This window comes from Panthera tigris, chromosome B2 (genome assembly GCF_018350195.1).
Source record: "Panthera tigris isolate Pti1 chromosome B2, P.tigris_Pti1_mat1.1, whole genome shotgun sequence".
Taxonomy (NCBI): Eukaryota; Metazoa; Chordata; class Mammalia; order Carnivora; family Felidae; genus Panthera; species Panthera tigris.
The window spans coordinates 109,640,713-109,660,413 of record NC_056664.1 but is presented as its reverse complement, the minus strand read 5'-3'; the positions used below and the strand labels follow the sequence as shown (position 1 = coordinate 109,660,413).

Sequence of the window (19,701 nt, the reverse complement as noted above, 5' to 3'; positions counted from 1 at the left end):
TAAATTTTTGTCTTCCGCATTTAAAATAAGAAATAATTCTATTTTTCCTCAGTGCTGTTTTCTATGTTTCTTTTTTCATTGATATTTGTTTTTCTGGAAAGATCTGATGACTTCACAAACCTGAAAATCTTTATCACCTTTGTTCAACAAATCTGTTTGAAAAACAGTGAAACTATAAACTCCTAGGACAACGTATAGACAAAATAAGGCCAAATTCAAGGTCCATAGTTAGGATCTTGTAACTTTATTCCTTTTACTTTAAAATTTCTCTAACCCTGTCTCCCTCATCTCAGGAAAAAGTTATCCCTCCATAGATTTCTTTACTTAAAGTAATATAGGTCAGGTTTTAATCTAATTTTACTAGAATTCCTAATATTAAAATATACTTATGATACTGTCTGACAAATGCCTTTGATCAAACCACAAGTAACTCCTGCTTTTATGTACCCACAGCACTTTTTAATGTAAACCATATATAATGTTATAGTGTAGTCATTGTCTATCGAAGTGTGAGATCCTTGAAGACAGGGACCATCCCATATTAATTCCTAAATGCCTCATTCCTGGCACAGTACCTGACACATAATATGTGGCCTAATGTTTAATGAATAAATATGTGAACAAATGGATGTGCAAGTGCTACTGTTAGACCTAATGGCCATTCAGGCCAAAGTGCTTTAGAAAAATTATGCTTAAAATGTCATATTTATTTCCTTGATTCTCTCTCTTTCTGGTAGTTTTCAATTTGTTTAATCACACATAAAGGCAAGCAAGTTAAAGTTAATTTTAAAGGGCATGAGACAATATATCATATGATTAAAAAAATCAGTATGCAATATGTTAAATATATCTTTTTCAAGAAAGTTGTCAGTAATACTTCTTATAAGGTACTTATATTTGCATAAAATTAAATTACATTCTTTTCCATCATATTATCTTTGTGACTTTTTATGCTTCTGAAAGTAATGCTGTTCATGGTAGAAGACTTGGAAATACCAAAAAGCATAAAGAAGAAAAAAAGTCATTCATAATTCTGTAGTCTAGAAATACTACTGTTAATTTGGGTGTATTTCCTGCATATGTTTTGATACATTAGATCATAATTTATGTACAGCTTTGTATGCTGGTCTATTTTTTTTTTCTCTTTTAATATTTATTTATGAGAGAGAGACAGAGAAAGAGACAGAGACAGAGACAGAGCCCCGAGCAGGGGAGAGGCAGAGAGAGAGGGAGACACAGAATCTGAAGCAGAATCCAGGCTCTGAGCTGTCAGCATAGAGCCCGATGCAGAGCTCAAACCCATGAACCATGAGATCGTGACCTGAGTGAAGTCGGATGCTCGACTGATCCAGGAGTCCCATGGTCTATTTTTTTCTTTCATTTAACATGAGTATATTCTTTCTCATTAAACATTTCTAGAAATATCTTTAATGGCCACATCTGTTCTCTGAAAACCATATTTTTGCCTGCCCTTCTGTATATTAGACCTTTAGGTAATGTCCAAAATTTTACGATTATATATATTTCTGCAAAAAATATCACTATAATAAAATAGCTATCAGGTAAATAACTCTAAATGTTCAACCCTATACCAAGTTGTTAATTACATTATTTAATTTAATCTTCATGATTTTCTGTAAGACAGGTATAGTTATCCACATTTACAGTTGAGGAAATAGGTTCAGTGAGAAGAAAGAAATAACTTACCCTAAGTCACACAATCATTAGGAAGTAGAGGAGATATGTGAGCCCAAACTTGTCTGATGCTCCAGCTTCTCTCTGACTAAGAAAACTACAGCCTTGATTGAACCTTTACAACTAAATCCAAGAAGACAAATTATTGAGGCAAAGGGACCAACTTTATAAAATGTTTTGAGCACATTTGAGAGTGTGTCTACCTCCTAATTGGCACTAAGAGTCATCAAGATTTAAGCCTTTGCCATTTTTAGAGATGAATATTTTAACTCCTATTTTTCTTCTCCTATTATTCTTTTCTTTGATTACTAGTGAAGTTAACTACAAATTGGTTAACTAGTTTCTTATGTCTTATAGCCATTTTTACTCCTGTTGGAGAATTTTCTGTTCCTATGATTGTTTTTTTTTTTAAGTGTATTTATTTATTTTGAGAGAGAGAGAGAGCATAACCATGGGAGGAGCAGAAAGAGGAGGAGAGAGAGAATCCCAAGTAGACTCCCTGCCATCAGCACAGAGCCAGACTCACTCACAGCTTGATCCCACAAACCTCAAGGTCATGACCTAAGCTGATACCAAGAGTCAGACATTGAACCCACTGAGCCACCCAGGCAATTCTGTGTTCATTTTCTTTTTCCATTAGGGCCTTTGTGTTTTTCATATTGATTTGTGTAACTTCTACATACTATGAATATAATATTTGTGGTGGTTTCCTAGTTTAGACAATCTTGTTTCAATTTTTTTGACATAAAATTTCACTTTTTGGTCCGTTTTAGTAGACGAATTTTTTAGAGCAGTTTCAGATTCACAGAAAAATTGAGCAGAAAATACAAATGTCCCATATTCCTTCTGCTCCCACACATGCATAGCCTCCCTCTTATCAACATGCCCCAGAAGAATGGTACACTTGTTACAAATGATGCACCTACATTGACATCATTATTACTCAAATACTATAGTTGATATTAGGGCTCTCTTGATGGTGTACTTTCTAAGGGTTTGGACAAATGCATGATGACATATATCCTCCATTACAGTATCTTAACATTTATATTTTTAAAAGTCAATTCTATTAGACTTAAATTTATTTGTCTTTTGTACTTTGTAAAGGTTTCTTTGTGTTTTTTTTACAGTTAACTTTATTTATTTTTTTAGTTTCAAGTTTTTAATTAAATTCCATTTATTAACATATAGTATAATATTAGTTTCAGTCATAAAATTTAATGATTCATCACTTACAATATAACACCCAGGCTTCTTTAAGTATTAAATGAACATTTCTTTTAAAGTATTATATGAATTTTCTTTACAAGCATTTTGTTTTACTTTATATAGGTAGGTAATCATAACAACTTATTTCAGACATATAAAAAACATATGGAATGATATAAATACACAGAGCTATAATACAGCTTAAAAAATAAAATATACCAAGCCTGTGTAACCTTCCCAAATAACATTCCCCTTCCTTCTCTCTAGAGGTTTCGCAACTCTAATTTTGGCTTTATCATTCCCAAGAATCTTTCGTCATATATTTTGTTATAAATTTTATACCATTTTGCATTTATACAATTTTTGCATATATGGCATTGCTTTGCATACATAAAATTGTTTTGTATATGCTATTTTTTTCACAAATACTACCCTATCTATGAATTCTCTAAATTTGCTTCTTTCATTTAATAATATATTTTGGGATTTACCTATGTTGATACAAATAATCAGTAACTCATTTCCTATTAAGTTAGCCAATTTAAAAATTAAGTGAGGATAACTAATCCTGGTGTTTTAGCTTGTGTCCTTCCAAAAATAGACTCTGAGATGAGGTTTCAAGTATAACTAGTTTATCTGTAGGATACAAAGGACTTTGGCAGAGGGGGGAAACAAGACAGGGAAGAGAAGACAGTGGATCAAGAGTGTGTTCTATAAATTGGTGCTGCCACTATGGAAAACAGTATAGAGATTCCTCAAAAAATTAAAATGATCCAGCATTCCCTTCTGGGTATATATCTGAAGGAAATGAAATCACTGTCTCAAAGAGATGTCTGCACTCCCATGTTCATTACAACATTCATTCAATAGCCATAGTGTGGAAACAGCCTATGTGTCAAATGACGAATGGATAAAAAATGTGGTATATGTATAATAAATACTATTCAGCCATAAAAAAAAGAAGGAAATATGGAAATCCTGCCATTTGTGACAACATGGATGAACCTAAAGGACATTATACTAATTGAAGTAAAACAGAGAAAGACAAATAATCTATGATCTCATTTATATGTGGGATCTAAAAAAAAAAAACTAAACTCATAGAAACAGAGAATAGATTGGTTTGCCAGGGGTGAGAGGGTGGGGAAAATGGGCAAAGGTGGTCAAAAGGTACAAATTTCCAATTAGAAGATAATAAGTTCTGGGAATCTAATGTACAGCATGTTGACAATAGTTAATACTGTATTATATACTTGAAAATTGCTAAGATAGTAGATCTTAAAAGTTCTCCCCATACACACAATAAAAGGTAGCTATATGATGTGATAGATGTGTTAACTAATCTTTTGTGGTAATCATTTTGCAATATATTCCTATATCAAATCATCATGTTGTACACCTTAAACTTGTACAATATTATTGTCAATTATATCTCAATAAAAATGTGGAAATAAAAGAATGCATATGAAGCCAGCTACAACCAGTGGGTAGCAGTGGGTAGATGACTCGAGCATAATCTTGCAGATGATGGTATAAAACACATGCCTCAAATGATACATATTCATCAACTCCCATCAGTCATTATTTGAGGGCTGTCCCTGGGGTATGTTAATTCCCCAGCATTTCTTTCTTTTTTTTTTTTGTAATTTTTTTTAATTTACATCCAAGTTGTTGGCATATAGTGCAACAATGATTTCAGAAGTACATTTCTTAATGCCCCTTACCCATTTAGCCCATCTCCCCTCCCACAAACCCTCTAGTAACCCTCTGTTTGTTCTCCATATTTAAGAGTCTCTTATGTTTTGTCCCCCTCCCTGTTTTTATATTATTTTTGCTTCCCTTTCCTTGTGTTCGTCTGTTCTCTGTCTTAAAGTCCTATGAGTGAAGTTACATGATATTTGTCTTTCTCTGACTGTTAATTTCACTTAACATAATACCCTCCAGTTCCATCCACATAGTTGCAAATGGCAAGATTTCATTCTTTTTGATTGCTGAATAATACTCCATTGTGTGTGTGTGTGTGTGAGTGTGTCTGTGTGTGTGTGTGTGTGTGTGTGTGTGTGTGTACCACATCTTCTTTATCCATTCATCCATCGATGGACATTTGGACTATTTCCATACTTTGGCTATTGTTGATAGTGCTGCCATAAACATTGGGGGGCATGTGCCCGTTTGAAACAGCACACCTGTATCCTTGGATAAATACCTAGTAGTGCAGTTGCTGGGTCATAGGGTATTTCTATTTTCAATTTTTTGAGGAACCTCCATATTGTTTTACAGAGTTGCTGCAACCAGTTTGCATTCCCACCAGCAGTGCAAGAGATCCTCTTTCTCCACATCCTCACCAACATCTGTTGTTGCCTGGGTTGTTAATGTTAACCATTCTGACAGGTGTGAGGTAGTATCTCATTGTGGTTTTGATTTGTATTTCTCTGATGATGAATGATGTTGAGCATTTTTTCATGTGTCAGCTGGCCATCTGGATGTCTTCTTTGGAGAAGTATCTAGTCATGTATTTTGCCCATTTCTTCATAAGATTATTTGTTTTTTGGGTGTTGAGTTTGATCAGTTCTTCATAGATTTTGGATACTAACCCTTTATCTGATATGTTGTTTGCAAATATCTTCTCCCATTCCGTCAGTTGCATTTTAGTTTTGCTGATCGTTTCCTTCGCTGTGCAGAAGCTTTTTATTTTGATGAGGTCCCAGTAGTTCATTCTTGCTTTTGTTTCCCTTGCCTTGGGTGACATGTTGAGTAAGAAGTTGCTGTGGCCAAGGTCAAAGAGGTTTTTGCCTGCTTTCTCCTTGAGGATTTTGATGGCTTCCTGTCTTACATTGAGGTCTTTCAACCATTTTGAGTTGATTTTTGTGTATGTGTAAGAAAGTGGTCCAGGTTCATTCTTCTGCAAGTCGTTGTCCAGATTTCCCAGCACCACTTGCTGAAGAGACTGTTATCCCATTGGATATTCTTTCCTGCTTTGTCAAAGATTAGTTGGCCATATGTTTGTAGGTCCATTTCTGGGTTCTCTATTCTGTTCCATTGATCTGAGTGTCTGCTCTTGTGCCAGTACCATATTGTCTTGATGATTACAGCTTTGTAGTATAGCTTAAAGTCTGGGATTGTGATGCCTCCTGGTTTGGTTTTCTTTTTCAAGATTGCTTTGACTATTCGGGGTCTTTTCTGGTTCCATACAGATTTTAAGATGGTTTGTTCTAGGTCTGTGAATAATGCTGGTGTTATTTTGATGGGGATTGCATTGAATATGTAGATTGCTCTGGGTAGTATTGACATTTTAACAATATTTGTTCATCCTATCCAGGAGCATGGAATATTTTTCCATTTTTTTGTGTCTTCTTTAACTTCTTTCATAAGCTTTCTATAGTTTTCAGTGTATAGATTTTTCACCTCTTTCGTTAGATTTATTCCTAAGTATTTTATGGATTTTGGTGCAATTGTAAATGGAATCAATTTCTTGATTTCTCTTTCTGTTGCCTCACTGTTGGTGCATTGATTTTACATCCTGCAACTTTGCCAAATTCATGAATCAGTTCTAGAAGTTTTTTGGTGGAATCTTTTGGGTTTTCCATAGAGAGTATCATGTCATCTGCAAAGAGTGAAAATTTGACCTCCTCCTGGCCAATTTGCATGCCTTTTATTTATGTTGTCTGATGGCTGAGGCTAAGACTTCCAATACTAATTTGAATAACAGTGGTGAGAGTGGACATCCTTGTCTTGTTCCTGACTTTAGAGGGAAAGCTCTAAGTTTTTCCCCATTGAGGACGATATTAGTGTTGGGTCTTTAATATATGGCTTTTATGATCTTGAGGTATGATCCTTCTATCCCTACTTTCTTGAGGGGTTTTATGAGGAAAGGATGCTGTATTTTGTCAAATGCTTTCTCTGCACCTATTGAGAGGATCATATGGTTCTTGTCCTTTCTTTTATTGGTGTGATTAATCACATTAATTGTTTCGTGGACATTGAACCAGCCCTGCATCCCAGGTGTAAATCCCACTTGGTCGTGGTGAATAATTTTTTTAATGTATTGTTGCATCCAGTTGACTAATATCTTGTTGAGGGTTTTTGCATCCATGTTCATCAGGGAACTTGGTCTATAGTTCTCCTTTTTAGTGGGGTCTCTGGTTTTGGAATCAAGGTAATGCTGGCTTCATAGAAAGAGTTTGGAAGTTTTCCTTCCATTTCTATTTTTGGGAACAGCTTCAAGAGAATAGGTGTTAACTCTTCCTTAAATGTTTGCTAGAATTCCCCTGGAAAACATTCTTGCCCTGGACTCTTGTTTTATGGCAGTTTTTGATTACTAATTCGATTTCCTTACTGGTTATAGGTCTTGCTCAAATTTTCTATTGCTTCATGTTTCCATTTTGGCAGTGTATATGTTTCTAGAAATTTTTCAATTTCTTCCAAATTGCCCATTTTATTGGCGTATAATTGCTCATAGTATTTTCTTATTGTTGTTTGTATTTCTGCTGTGTTGGTTGTGATCTCTCCTCTTTCATTCTTGATTCTATTATTTGGATCCTTTTCTTTTTCTTTTTATCAAACTGGGTAGTGGTGTATCAATTTTGTTAATTCTTTCAAAGAACCAGCTTCTGGTTTCATTGATCTGTTCTACTGGGTTTTTTTTGGTTTCTATAGCATTAATCTTTATTATTTTCTGTCTTCTGCTGCTTTGGCATTTTATTTGCTATTCTTTTTCCAGACCTTTAAGGTGTAAGGTTAGGTTGTATATCTAAGACCTTTCTTCCTTCTTTAGGAAGGTCTGGATTGCTATATACTTTCCTCTTATGACCGCCTTTGCTGCATCCCAGAGGTTTGGTGCTGTTGTGTTTTCATTTGCATTGACTTCCATGTACTTTTTAATTTCCTCTTTATCTTCTTGGTTAGCCCATTCATTCTTTAGTAGGATGTTCTTTAGTCTCCCAGTACTTGTTACCTTTCCAAATTTTTTCTTGTGGTTGATTTTGAGTTTCATAATGTTGTGGTCTAAAAATATGCACAGTATGATCTTGATCTTTTTGTACTTGTTGAGGGATGATTTGTGTCCCAGTATGTTTTCTATTCTGGAGAATGTTCCATGTACACTGGAGACTAATGTATATTCCACTGCTTTAGGATGAAATGTTCTGAATATATCTGTTAAGTCCATCTGGTCCAGTGTGTCATTCAAAGCCATTGTTTCCTTGTTGACTTTTTGATTAGATGATCTGTCCGTTGCTGTAAGTGGAGTGTTGAAGTCCCCTACTATTATGGTATTATTATCAATGAGTTTCTTTATATTTGTGATTAATTGATTTATATATTTGGGTGCTCTCACATTTGGAGCATAAATGTTTATAATTGTTAGGTCTTCTTGGTGGATAGACCCCTTAATTATGATATAATGTCCTTCTTCATGTCTTGTTACAGTCTTTATTTTAAAGTTTATATTGTCTGATATAAGTATGGCTACTCCGGCTTTCTTTTGTCGACCATTAGCATGATAGATGGTTCTCCATCCCCTTACTTTCAATCTGAAGGTGTCTTTAGTGGGTCTAAAGTGGGTCTCTTGTAAATAGCATATGGATGGATATTGTTTTCTTCTCCATTCTGTTATCCTATGCCTTTGATTGAATCATTTAGTCCGATGATGTTCAGGGTGAGTACTGAAAGGTATGAATTTATTGCCATTATGTTGTTTATAGAGTTGGAGTTTCTGATCCTTTCTCTGGTGTTCTCTGGTCCTTTCTAGTCTTTGCTGTTTTTGGTATTTATTTATTTTTTTATTTTGTTATTTTTTCATCTTTTCTCCCCTCAGAGAGTCCCCCTTAAAATTTCTTGTAGGGCTGGTTTAGTGCTCATGAACTCCTTTAATTTTTGTTTGTCTGGGAAACTTTTAATCTCTCTTATTTTGAATGATAGTCTTGCTGGATAAAGAATTCTTGGCTGCATATTTTTCTGATCCAGCACATTGAATATATCCTGCCACTCCTTTCTGGCCTGCCAAGTTTCTGTAGATAGGTCTTGCTGCAAACCTGGTCTGTCTTCCCTTGTAGGTTAAGGACTTTATTCCCTTGCTGTTTTCATGATTGTTTCCTTGCCTGAGTATTTTGTGAATTTGACTATGATATGCCTTGTTGATGGTCGGTTTTTGTTGAATCTAATGGGAGTCCTCTGGGCTTCCTGGATTTTGATGTCTGTGTCTTTCCCCAGGTTAGGAAAGTTTTCTGCTATGATTTGCTCACATAACATTTCTACCCCTTTTTCTCTCTCTTCATCTTCTGGAACCCCTATGATTCTAATGTTCCTTTTTGATGAGTCACTGATTCTTAAATCATGCTTTTTGCCTTAGTCTCCCTCTTTTTTCTGCTTCATTGTTCTCCTTAAGTTTGTCCTCTATATCACTGATTCTCTGTTCTGCCTCATCCATCCTTGCCGCCATGGCATCCATTTGAGATTGCAGGTCAGTTATAGCATTTTATTTCATCCTGCAGAAAGAGATTTCTTTTACTTCTTTTACTCTTTTATCTCTGCAGAAAGAGATTCTAATCTGTTTTCAACCCCAGCTAGTATTCTTACTATTGTGATTCTAAATTCTGGTTCAGACAACTTGCTTTTATCTGTGTTGGTTAAGTCCCTGGCTGTCATTTCTTCTCTTTTGGGTGAATTCCTTCATTTTGTCATATTGAAGGGAGAAAAGGAATTAATGAGTTTAAAAAATTTAAATTAAAAAATTAAAACAACACACACACACACACACACAAAACAAATAAATGATGCTAGATCCTAGGTGTGTTTTGGTCTGGGTGTTGAAAGGGGCTTGATAGATTAGAGAAAGAAAGGGAAAGGAAAAAAAAAGGAAATCATTTGAAAATTTGAAAAATGAATACACTGTAAGAGAATAAAATGAAGTGATGGAAGTTTAATAGAATTTGGAAAAATTACACAAAAGTAAAAAATATAGTAGAAAAAAGGCATGAAAATATTTTTAATAAAAATTGAAAATAAAAGTATATGTTTTCCTGCATTCAAGAAAAAGAAAAATAAACAAAAAAGAGAAAAAAAAGAAAATTGAATAGATGGACCAGTGAACAGCCTGAAATACATTTGAAATTACTTTGTTTTCTCCTAGAAGTCAAACTATGAAGCACTTTATAGTCTGTTAACTAAGTAGGCGGAGATATTTGTGTTGAGCGGTTGGCTCAGTTGGGCAGGGCCTAATGTAATGGCTCCATTCTCCACTAGATGGTGCTGCCTACCTTACTGGTGTGGATTGTAGGTGTGTATGCGCATGTGTGGGAGGGGTGAAAATGGCGTCACCCAGCTACCCAGTCTCTAGTATCAGAACTCTGTTCTCCCCAATCAGCACCTGTCCTGTCTTCAGCTTCCGTTCACTCCCCGCTTATACACTGTCCGTGACCAAGCCCCAGGCAGCACCTCCCTCCTGAGTTCTATCTCAGATGTGGCTGTGTCTCCCGACCCCTTATCTCTGAGGGACTGTGGCTTTGACCCTTTCTGCCCTCTGAAGGAGGGTCTTACCAGGCAATGGCTGGGTGCCAGCTGCAGCCAGGAATGCTCTCAGGACCATGCTGCTGCTGATGCCCAGAGATTGCGGCCAGGTGCCAGCCCACCCCAGAAAAAGTTCATGCAATTGTGTAGCAGCAGCATTTCAAGGATTATGGAAAATCACAACACACATTTGGCACCAGGCTTCACCCACAACGACCTTGTGCCAGCACCAGAGAATGTTGTTCTCCCAGGCCCACTGGGATCGTTCCTGTTTGGGGCCACACAGACTCTACCGGATGTCCTCCCAACAGGGGAACAGCCTCTTCCCCTGTGGCCCGAAGAATCCCAGACTCCACTGTGCTCCTAGGGATTCACCCTTCTCACCAGACACTGCCAGGTATCAAGTTGTGGAGTTTCAGACTCTGCATTCCCCCTGTTTATAGAGTTTTAATGGAATTTAAACCCTCTCCTTTCTCCTTTCTCCCTTTTTAGTTCAGTCCCTACTCCTGTTTCCACTTTTCCACTTTCTCTCTAGCTGCTTTTTGGGGGGGGGGGTGCTTTTCCCGTACTCTCCCCCTCCCTCTGTCCTCTCTCCACAAGCAAAAACAGCTCACTCCCTGCCCTCTGTGGCTTCTCTCTCCCTCATTTCACCTCTCCGTATCGTGTACCTGCTGAGTTCTGTGGTTCAGGTTGTGCAGATTGTTGTGTTAACCCTAAAATCAGTTTTCTAGGTGTACAGCATGGTTTAGTGTTGATCTGGCTGTATTTCATGGACACGAGACACAAAAAACCTTCCATGCTGTTCAGTTCCCCAGCATTTCTGACCTGAAGCACACACTTGGAAAGAAATGCCTTTTGTATCCCAGAAAAAGTCCAGACAAAGAAATACAGAGGTCACCCATTGAAAATCACCTGAATACACCAAAATGGTACAATACAAGGAATGTAAGGAAGACAACAGTAGCATCCACTATAACCAGGAAGGGCACAGTGAAATTATACCTCTATTCCTTGCTAAGAATGATGTAATTTGCTACAACTATTTTAAAAAGACAGCTAACTATATATCAAGAGCCTTAGAAATGTTGGTACTAAGTGCAACTCCATAAAAATAATTATATTCATCACAGTATTATTTATAATGTTGAGAAATAAGAAATAATTTAAGGGGCACCTGGGTGGCTCAGTGGATTAAGCGTCCAACTTCCACTCAGGTGCCATATGTGAGTTTGTGCTGACAGCTCAGAGCCTTGAGCCTGCTTCAGATTCTGTGTTTCCCTCTCTTTCTGCCCCTTCCCCGCTTGTGCTCTGTCTCTCTCACTCTCTCAAAAATAAATAAGCATTAAAAAAAGAAATAATTTAAATGTCCAACAATATAAGACTTGTTAGGAAAGTTATTTATGTCTGATGGATGAAATGTTGCCATTAAAGCTGAAAATTGTAGATTATATAGCTATATGAGAAAATGTTTTTGAGGGAGGAAGAAAGCAAGAAAAAGAAGAAAGATGAGATGGAATATTTAAAAATGATAGTAACATTATTGTCCTAAGGGTTGGGCTTATGTAGTTATATCTTTTTAATGCTGAAAATAACATGTTTTTAAAGCAACATAAACATTGCTTTTAAATATTATCCAAAAATTTTAATATCTGCTTTCTATATATATCTTCTGAGGTTCTATATACAATCTCATCTTTCCAAAACAAAAATCTCATGAAATAGTTGAGTTTAGTATTAATGTATTTATTTTACAGATGAGGAAATTAAATCCCAGAAATGGCCAGATGGCTGGAAAGTGATGGAACTGTGATTAGACTATATTTCTTGACTCCTGGCCTAGTTCTCTTTATGACAGTGGTACATGTCTGTTATTTCCATGTCTTTTATTTTCAAGAATCTCCTCATCTTCTCATCATCAAGAGTGCATAGTAGACCTAAGCCTGACTAGTGAGAGCCAGTGACTCTAGTCACTGATAAAGAACTGGTTGTGTGACCCAAGTTAGGACAATCAAATATAGCCCAGGACTTTTGATGGCTTCTTCCACCAAGGGTACTATACTGCCAGAAAATTGAGAAGCCTGGAGTTTCCCATGCTCATTTTTCTCAGATCATAAGAGAGTCTGCCTAAGAGTGGAGGAAAATAGAGCTAGAAATGGAAAGAAACCAATTTCTTATGACATTGTTAAAGCACTCCACTATTTGATTTGAATCTGGCCATGCCTCAATCCAAGGTCTACCCTTGGCCTTTTCAGGTTTGTGAACTAATAAATACTTGTTTTTCTTTTGAATTAAGATAATTAGATTGAGGTTGCTGTCATCATCACTAAAAATATCCTGGCTAATGTGGAAGTTAGTTGTTGTCACTGACAAATCTTAAAAATGTTGTGTTGGCCAAGCCAAGGTAGACTGCAGGGTAATGAATGTTCTCTAGCTAGAATGCAATCCATCTGTGCTATGAAGTAGCAAAGCAGATAATTAAACTGCTACCTGTCATATCTTTGGACTCAGGTTATGTGTGTACTGAGGTTAGAACTTGAGGGAATTTGGTAAAAACATGTCAGGATCCTGGAATATTATAGCCAGTTGTCAATACTTTAATCTTGACTGTTTAAAAGTGAAGAAGGAGGAGAAGGAGGAGAAAACACAATCTTGTTCTATGGCTCATATAACAACCCAGGACAGCTGAGATTCAAATAGCTCTGTGCATGAAAAACTGAAAAAGTCAAATGTTTCACCCCAAGAAAAAGTTACTGCATGGAAAGTCAAGGAGTCTGACAACAACATTGCAGATAAGAAGAGGATCTACGAGAAGCTACAAAATGATTTTCCAGGCCCATCCAAGAACCTCAACTGCTACTCCCTGCCTGAAGAAGGTGTTAGGTAGGAAGTTTTCAGGTGAAAATGACAGAAACACCAGTCTAATTATCTTAATTAAAAGATGGTGGAAAGTGTTTTCCCAGTCATACCACCTAGAGATATGAAGAGAATTAGTTATGACTTCCAATCCTAACCAGTTGTTCTTTACCGTTATAAACCTTTAAGCTAAGAGTTGGAAGGTAAGTAGAGCATTGCAGCCTACTGCTAAGAAACAGAAACTACAGACTCAGATTTCTCTTGAAATTATGACTCAACATGATCTCAATTTCCAGTTACTAGTCTACAGCATTAACCAAATGCAAATTAACTGGATGCCTACCAAGGTTTTAATGTTTCCCTTTTAGAAAAACCCCAAACCTGGCAAGCAAATGCTTGTAAGTACTTAACCCATAAGCATTCCCTCCACCACCAAAACTTCACCAACAGGAAGTGTGTTGTTAACATATGGCAGCCATCAAAAACAGATCTCAAATGTACCCAGAAGAAAATAACTGTCAAGTAAAATCCACTGTAATGCAGATTCCTGACCAAAGGACCCACTGTCCTGGGCAGTAAGAATTTGCAATCCTTAATGAGTAGAACAACTGTTTATTTACTTTTTCCCTCTTCTCATTTTCAAATGAGAATTTTTTTGAATTCATCCTTTATTTACTCCACCATCGTCTATTACATTTGCTGTAGGTGGTTAAACAAATATATCATTAGTCATATACTGCTGGATAATAAGAAGCTATGTCTGAGACTAACAGTTACAAAGCAAAGATCTTGATCTAGAGTAATAAGATAACTTTACAACACTCATTTGACTCTTTAGACGGGAGGTGACTGCAGTATTTGTTGTGCATAAAATAGTTGTTTTTTGTTACATGGGAGCAATGTATGTATAAAAATAAATGTTGAAGTCTATGAATTAAAAGAAAGTGTACATGTTTATGGGAAAACTGCTATCGTGGAGATGTATTGATTTTACCCATCAAGCATCCTTGGCAACAGAATCCCTCTTTTTCTTATCGACCCTTCTATTTTCAATGCATGATATTTGGATGGGCTGCCCCAGATCTAGGAGTATGCTCTGACCTTATCATTCACAGTCAGAATAAACAATTACTGCTTAAGAGATGGCACATGACCCAAGTCAGGTCAGCCAAATTAGGCTGAAGATTTTTGCTAAAAAGTATTGGGAAAAGAGTACTCTTTTTCCACTGGTGTTGGCAAGTTGGTCGAATATAAGCCTGGAACTACCAATGCTCATCTTTGGCACCAATTAGAGAGCTTTGAGGGTGAAACCACCCAAGTAAAATCCACTATGTGCAGGTGCAGAGAGAGAGGGAGACTTTTGATAACATTTTGTGAGCACCTAAATTTAGCCATGCCCAAAGCCCATATATACAACCTGCATTTCTCAGTTATTTGAGCCATTAAATTCCATTTTCTCCTTCAGTAAGTTCAAGATGTATTTCTGAAAGTATGAAATCACCTAGGTTGTGTATAGTCTTACCATTCTCTTCAATAATCAAATTGTTAATTTCTAAATCTTTCTGATATTTAATATTTGTTAAATTTCTGAAGAAAGAAAACTTGCACAGGAAAACTTCCTAATTCCTTAAAACTCACTTAGTCAGTTGTCTTAAGATTATGAAGATTTGAAGAAATTCAGAGATTGGATGTCATGTGTGGTTCAGCCATAGAAGCAGAGTCACTATGAGTGCTGCAGGATAAGGAATATATTGTAGGAAGTAAACCTCACACAGTTGTGGGAAGAGCTAGGGAATCGACAGTAGGAGAACCTAAGAAGGAGTCTCTAGTGAGTTCTCCTGAAGCACCTGTGCAAGTAAAACTGTCCATAATTTCAGGGAATTCTGAGAAGACCAGCATATCTAGCCACCAAAGTGGGACTATGGCGGGGGCGGGGGAGGGGGAGAGGTCTATGAAATGTGTCTGTCAAAGTACAGCCATGCATCTGGTGATAAAGCCTGGAACTGATCTTAATCATGAGGACCAAGAGTTGGGAAGAAAAGCTCCTGTCACTTTAACTGACCTCAGAAATCTCCAGAAAATAAAGGTTGCTGTTTCACACTTGTGCCTTCCAAATCTGATGCAAGTTCTCTTTTGGTCAACTTTAATTTGTAATCTTACAGCAAAGAGAATTCTGGGAAATGTGGTTCTTAGCTTAATCAAGTTGACACAGCACAATCTTTTCTCTCCTAGTCAACCTGTCATCAGTGCATACCTCTTTTAACCATATTCCATATAAAGTAAAAGAAAAACCATGCTTCTGCCTAACATCGTGCAACTATCTCTTGCTTACTGAAAATACACTATTCCTCTCCCCAAAGAAGTATATGTAAGATACCACCTTAGAGTGATTTCTTCTCCACACTCCCTTCTTGATGTCCTGCAACTAAACACTGAGACATCAGTTTAACCACTATCTTCTTTAGTAAAAGAAAATAAGAAAGGAAAATGATCAGTTAGTATAGATAAAACTAAATTCATGGCAAAATAAGGAAGAAATACTCATAACTATAATACTCCTTATTTCACTAACTGATCATATAATAATAGCTGATATTATGACCTTCTTCACTAGCCATTCCATAATCTCTTTTCTCTCAGTAAGCATGTCAGTTGCTGGTAGTTTCTTTTGAGTCAGATTATCAAAACTTTAATTTTGAAATAGCCTGTATGTACATTTACCTGTTCTGCCTCTACTGATTAGTTATAATTTTTCATTAAATTTTATCATAGGACATAAAAATACTATGAGACACCTCAAAGAATCCCAAAATGAAGTAACCCAATTTTATCTTAATAGTCAGAATCAATCACTCCAATAGTATAGTAATCCCCCCTTTTGCCAATTGGTTAGGTGGCCCGAGGAACCCACAGTGGCCAATTAGTCTCAACAGTCAGTTTAGTGAAACCATTGCTACGTCCCCTAGGGGAAGTATCCTCCCTTGTGAACTAAGATCTCCAAACCAGGAAAGTCAAAAGGTACAGAAATAAGAAGAAAAATGTTCATAGATAGACATTCCTATTTCTTTCCCTTGAATCTTAGCATGGGAAAAATACTACTGTATTTTGGACTCAGATTCAAGTAATATACCTAGTCCTGGAAGACATGACTTCAGTCCACAAAGTTGCTATCCAGCTGGCACCACAGCTGAATTTTCATACAGTTACTCAACAGTTCAATCAGGCCAGCTGCTCCAGGGTGATAGATAGCATGCTTAGTTCAGTGAATTCTATGAACACAAGCCCATTGCCACACTTCGTTTGTTGTCAAATAAGTCCATTAGTCAGGGGTAATGCCGTGTGGAATTCTATGATGTCAAATAAGGCATTCCATAAGTCCAAGGGTGATGGTTTTGGCAGAAGCATTACAGATAGGAAAGGCAAATCCATATCCAGAGAAGTATCTATTCCAATGAAAATAAAACAGCATGATGGAAGTAGTTCAATATGATCATCCTGCCAGCAGGTGCCTGGCAAGACTACCAGACAAATGGTGCCATACCAGTGTATCAGATTTTGTTTGTTGGCAGGTTAGGCATTTGACAGCAGCTATGGCCAAATTAGCCTTGTGTTGCTGAGTCCATCCAAAACCTCCATTCTTGTTTCTGTGGCCACCTTCTATGTTTATTTGGAGAGGACAGCAGTAGCTGGGGATAGATCCTCACCAACATCCACAGAATAGCAACTTTTTACGTGATTATTAGACTGGTGTCACTCTTTGTTGACCATTGATATAGATCACAAATATTTTCTTATGTGTAGACACAGAGACGTCTATCTACATATCTCTTCCCTAGACTATCTTCTAACCAATTTTCTGATTATGCTCCTTCCAAGTCTCTGACAGTTCTTTCAAATGTTAAGAATTGCATATGGATCAGGGTAGATGCATGTCTTCAGCCATCTCTTCTTCTAGGAAGAAATGAACAACCATATGCACTGCTCTGAGTTCTGTCCATTGGAGGGATTTTCCTCACCACTGCCCTTTAGGGCTATCGCTGAGTGGAGCTGTAGCCCTGCAGCTTTCTTCTTTAGAGTCATGCTAGCGTATTGTGCAGAACCACATGTAAACCAAACTGCAAATTTTGTTCTTCCTTAGTAGGTTGGTCTTAGGGAGCTCCCTATCAGGTCATAGGTAAGGTTGAGATGGAGGAAACAACATAGAAAAAATAGGGGCCATGGGCACCTGTGATGTTTGCTCTGCACTAACTTTTGCCTTCAAGACCTGCTTGATCCTGATCATGTGTATACAACTTTCATTTGATGATGAAGTGCTGCTATACATGCCCAATATTTTAGAGTGTTGCCAAATACCTGGTTCATGATAGGCAGCTCAGATGATTTGGTAACTTAGTGGTCCAGGATCAAGCTTTCATTTACTTATGACTTGCCCAGTAATAAGCCAGAAGCTGCTTTTCAAAAAGGAGGAGATTTTTTTTTTACAGAGAATGCAAAGCCTTGCTCCAAAATTGTTAAAGCTCTGTGCTATGACAAACTTGTAGGGACTGCCAAAGGTTCCAAATAGTATTTCTACATATCTCTGACCCTTCAAGAGCCATAAGAACTGTTCGGTTATACGTCCCAAGTTATGGAGCAGCTTGTATGGCAGGCTAGATCCAATACAGAGACCTCTCTTTTTCTGGTTCTATTCAAAACTGGCAGGGGCACCTGGGTGGTTCAGTTGGTTGAGTGTCCAACTTCGGCTCAGGTCATGATCTCACAGTTTGTGAGTTTGAGCCCCACGTGAGGCTCTGTGCTGATAGCGCTAAGCCTGGAACCCACTTCGAGTTCTGTGTCTCCCTCTCTCTCTGCCCCTCCCCTGTTTACTTTCAGTCTCTCTCTCTCTCTCTCTCTCTCTCTCTCTCTCTCTCTCTCTCTCGTATAAATAAACATTAAAAAAAAAAAACAAACTGGCAGCCTTTGGAGATATTTGGTAAATAAGTTGGAATAACATATATTGCCTCCAAAAATCCAAAGAAGCCTACAGGGGTTTGTCTCTTTCTTAGTGTTAGAGGAGGCAGGTGCAATAACTTGCCCTTCATCTTCAAAGAGATACATCAACATGCTCCAGACCACTAGATCTCTAGATATTTCACAACGGGGGCAAGTCTCTGAACTTTTGTGTGGTATTTCTATATTATACACGGTCTTACTTTCCAAGGTGGTGAGTTTTTCTCTTGTATGTTGTGATAAGATTAGCCTTCTGAAAAGTATCATTACAAATAAGGGAGAGCTAAGTGATAGTGAACAGGATCTTCAAACCAGCCATAAGTAATGTTCTGAAAGAAAGCAGAACGCTAAGATAAGAAGAAATGGAACCAAAGGCTAAAATCCTAATGGCAATTTGAGAGGAAAAGAGGGCCTGCAGGGTAGGAAACCACAAAATTAGGGTATGAAATTACTCCTCTCCTACCATCAAAAAGGGAACGCCACATTCAGGAGGTGTTCTGCAGGTCCTTTATCTTCTTCTTTATATTTTTTCCTGGTTTTAAGCATTTGGTATCTCTTTCACGCCCAACCTAATGCTGAGTTTTATCAATTATCCCTGCTATAATCTATCAGTTTCCAATGCCTCCTTGCTGCCTATAATATAAAAAGCAAAAACCTCATAACCAAAGGCTCCTTCAAATATGACTGCATCTATCCTTCCAGCCTCAGCTATTCTTGAGCCATACTGAATTCCTCACATCTTCTAAAATACATTGTATGTTTACACAACTACCAGTCTTTGCATGTACTGGTCCCTCTCCTGGAAATGGCCTCTCTCCTCCTCTTCTCCTGGATTGTTCAATTCAACCTCCAGATTTAACTCAAATATAATTTCTTCTTTGATTTCCCTTATTTCCCTGATTCCCTGAAACAAGTGGATCAGTCTCATCTCCCGGTTCCCCACAGCATTTGGATCATAATTGTTAGTGTGCTCACCACAAAAGATTGCTGTTTTTCTATCTCTATAGGCCTATATCCACGAATAGAACAAAGAAGGAGCATATAAACATTTGCTCAACAAATGAAACAGATGGGTTTATTACTTTCTGGTTTGCCCAGATCCTACACTATAGAGCCCCATCTCTTCACCTACAATTTGCTGTTGATTTTATTTTAAATCTTTAAGAGGAAATTTATTTTTCCAAAACAGCTATGTAAGCAATTACCTAAAATCATTAACAGAATGTTCCTTTGAAATGATTTGTGTAGAGGTCATTTAGAAGTCTAGTACTTACCGTCTAATTTGTAGATATTTTTGGTGGTCCACCTTTGCATGAGTCTCTATGTAAGAAAGAGAATTAAACAGTTAATTAAAAAGTTGATCTTTTTATAGTTCAATCTGCATTATGTACTTATCTCAACCAGAATGGTGGACAGAGCCCTTTATTAAAGTCTTTATTCTATAACATA

At 37.1% G+C, this 19,701-nt stretch overlaps 1 protein-coding gene across 7 annotated transcripts in view; it reads right to left on the bottom strand.

Annotated features, from left to right (window-relative positions):
• Positions 1–19,701, bottom strand: part of PKIB (cAMP-dependent protein kinase inhibitor beta) — a 169,505-nt gene that overhangs the window by 129,094 nt on the left and 20,710 nt on the right. For 6 of the 7 annotated variants that reach the window (XM_042987101.1, XM_042987105.1, XM_042987100.1 and 3 more), the window contains exon 3: positions 19,527–19,572. The gene's annotated coding sequence lies outside the window, so the exon portion shown is untranslated. Of the gene's footprint in view, positions 1–18,455; positions 18,582–19,526; positions 19,573–19,701 lie in introns of all 7 variants that reach the window. The other variant, XM_042987103.1, reaches the window with a different exon arrangement.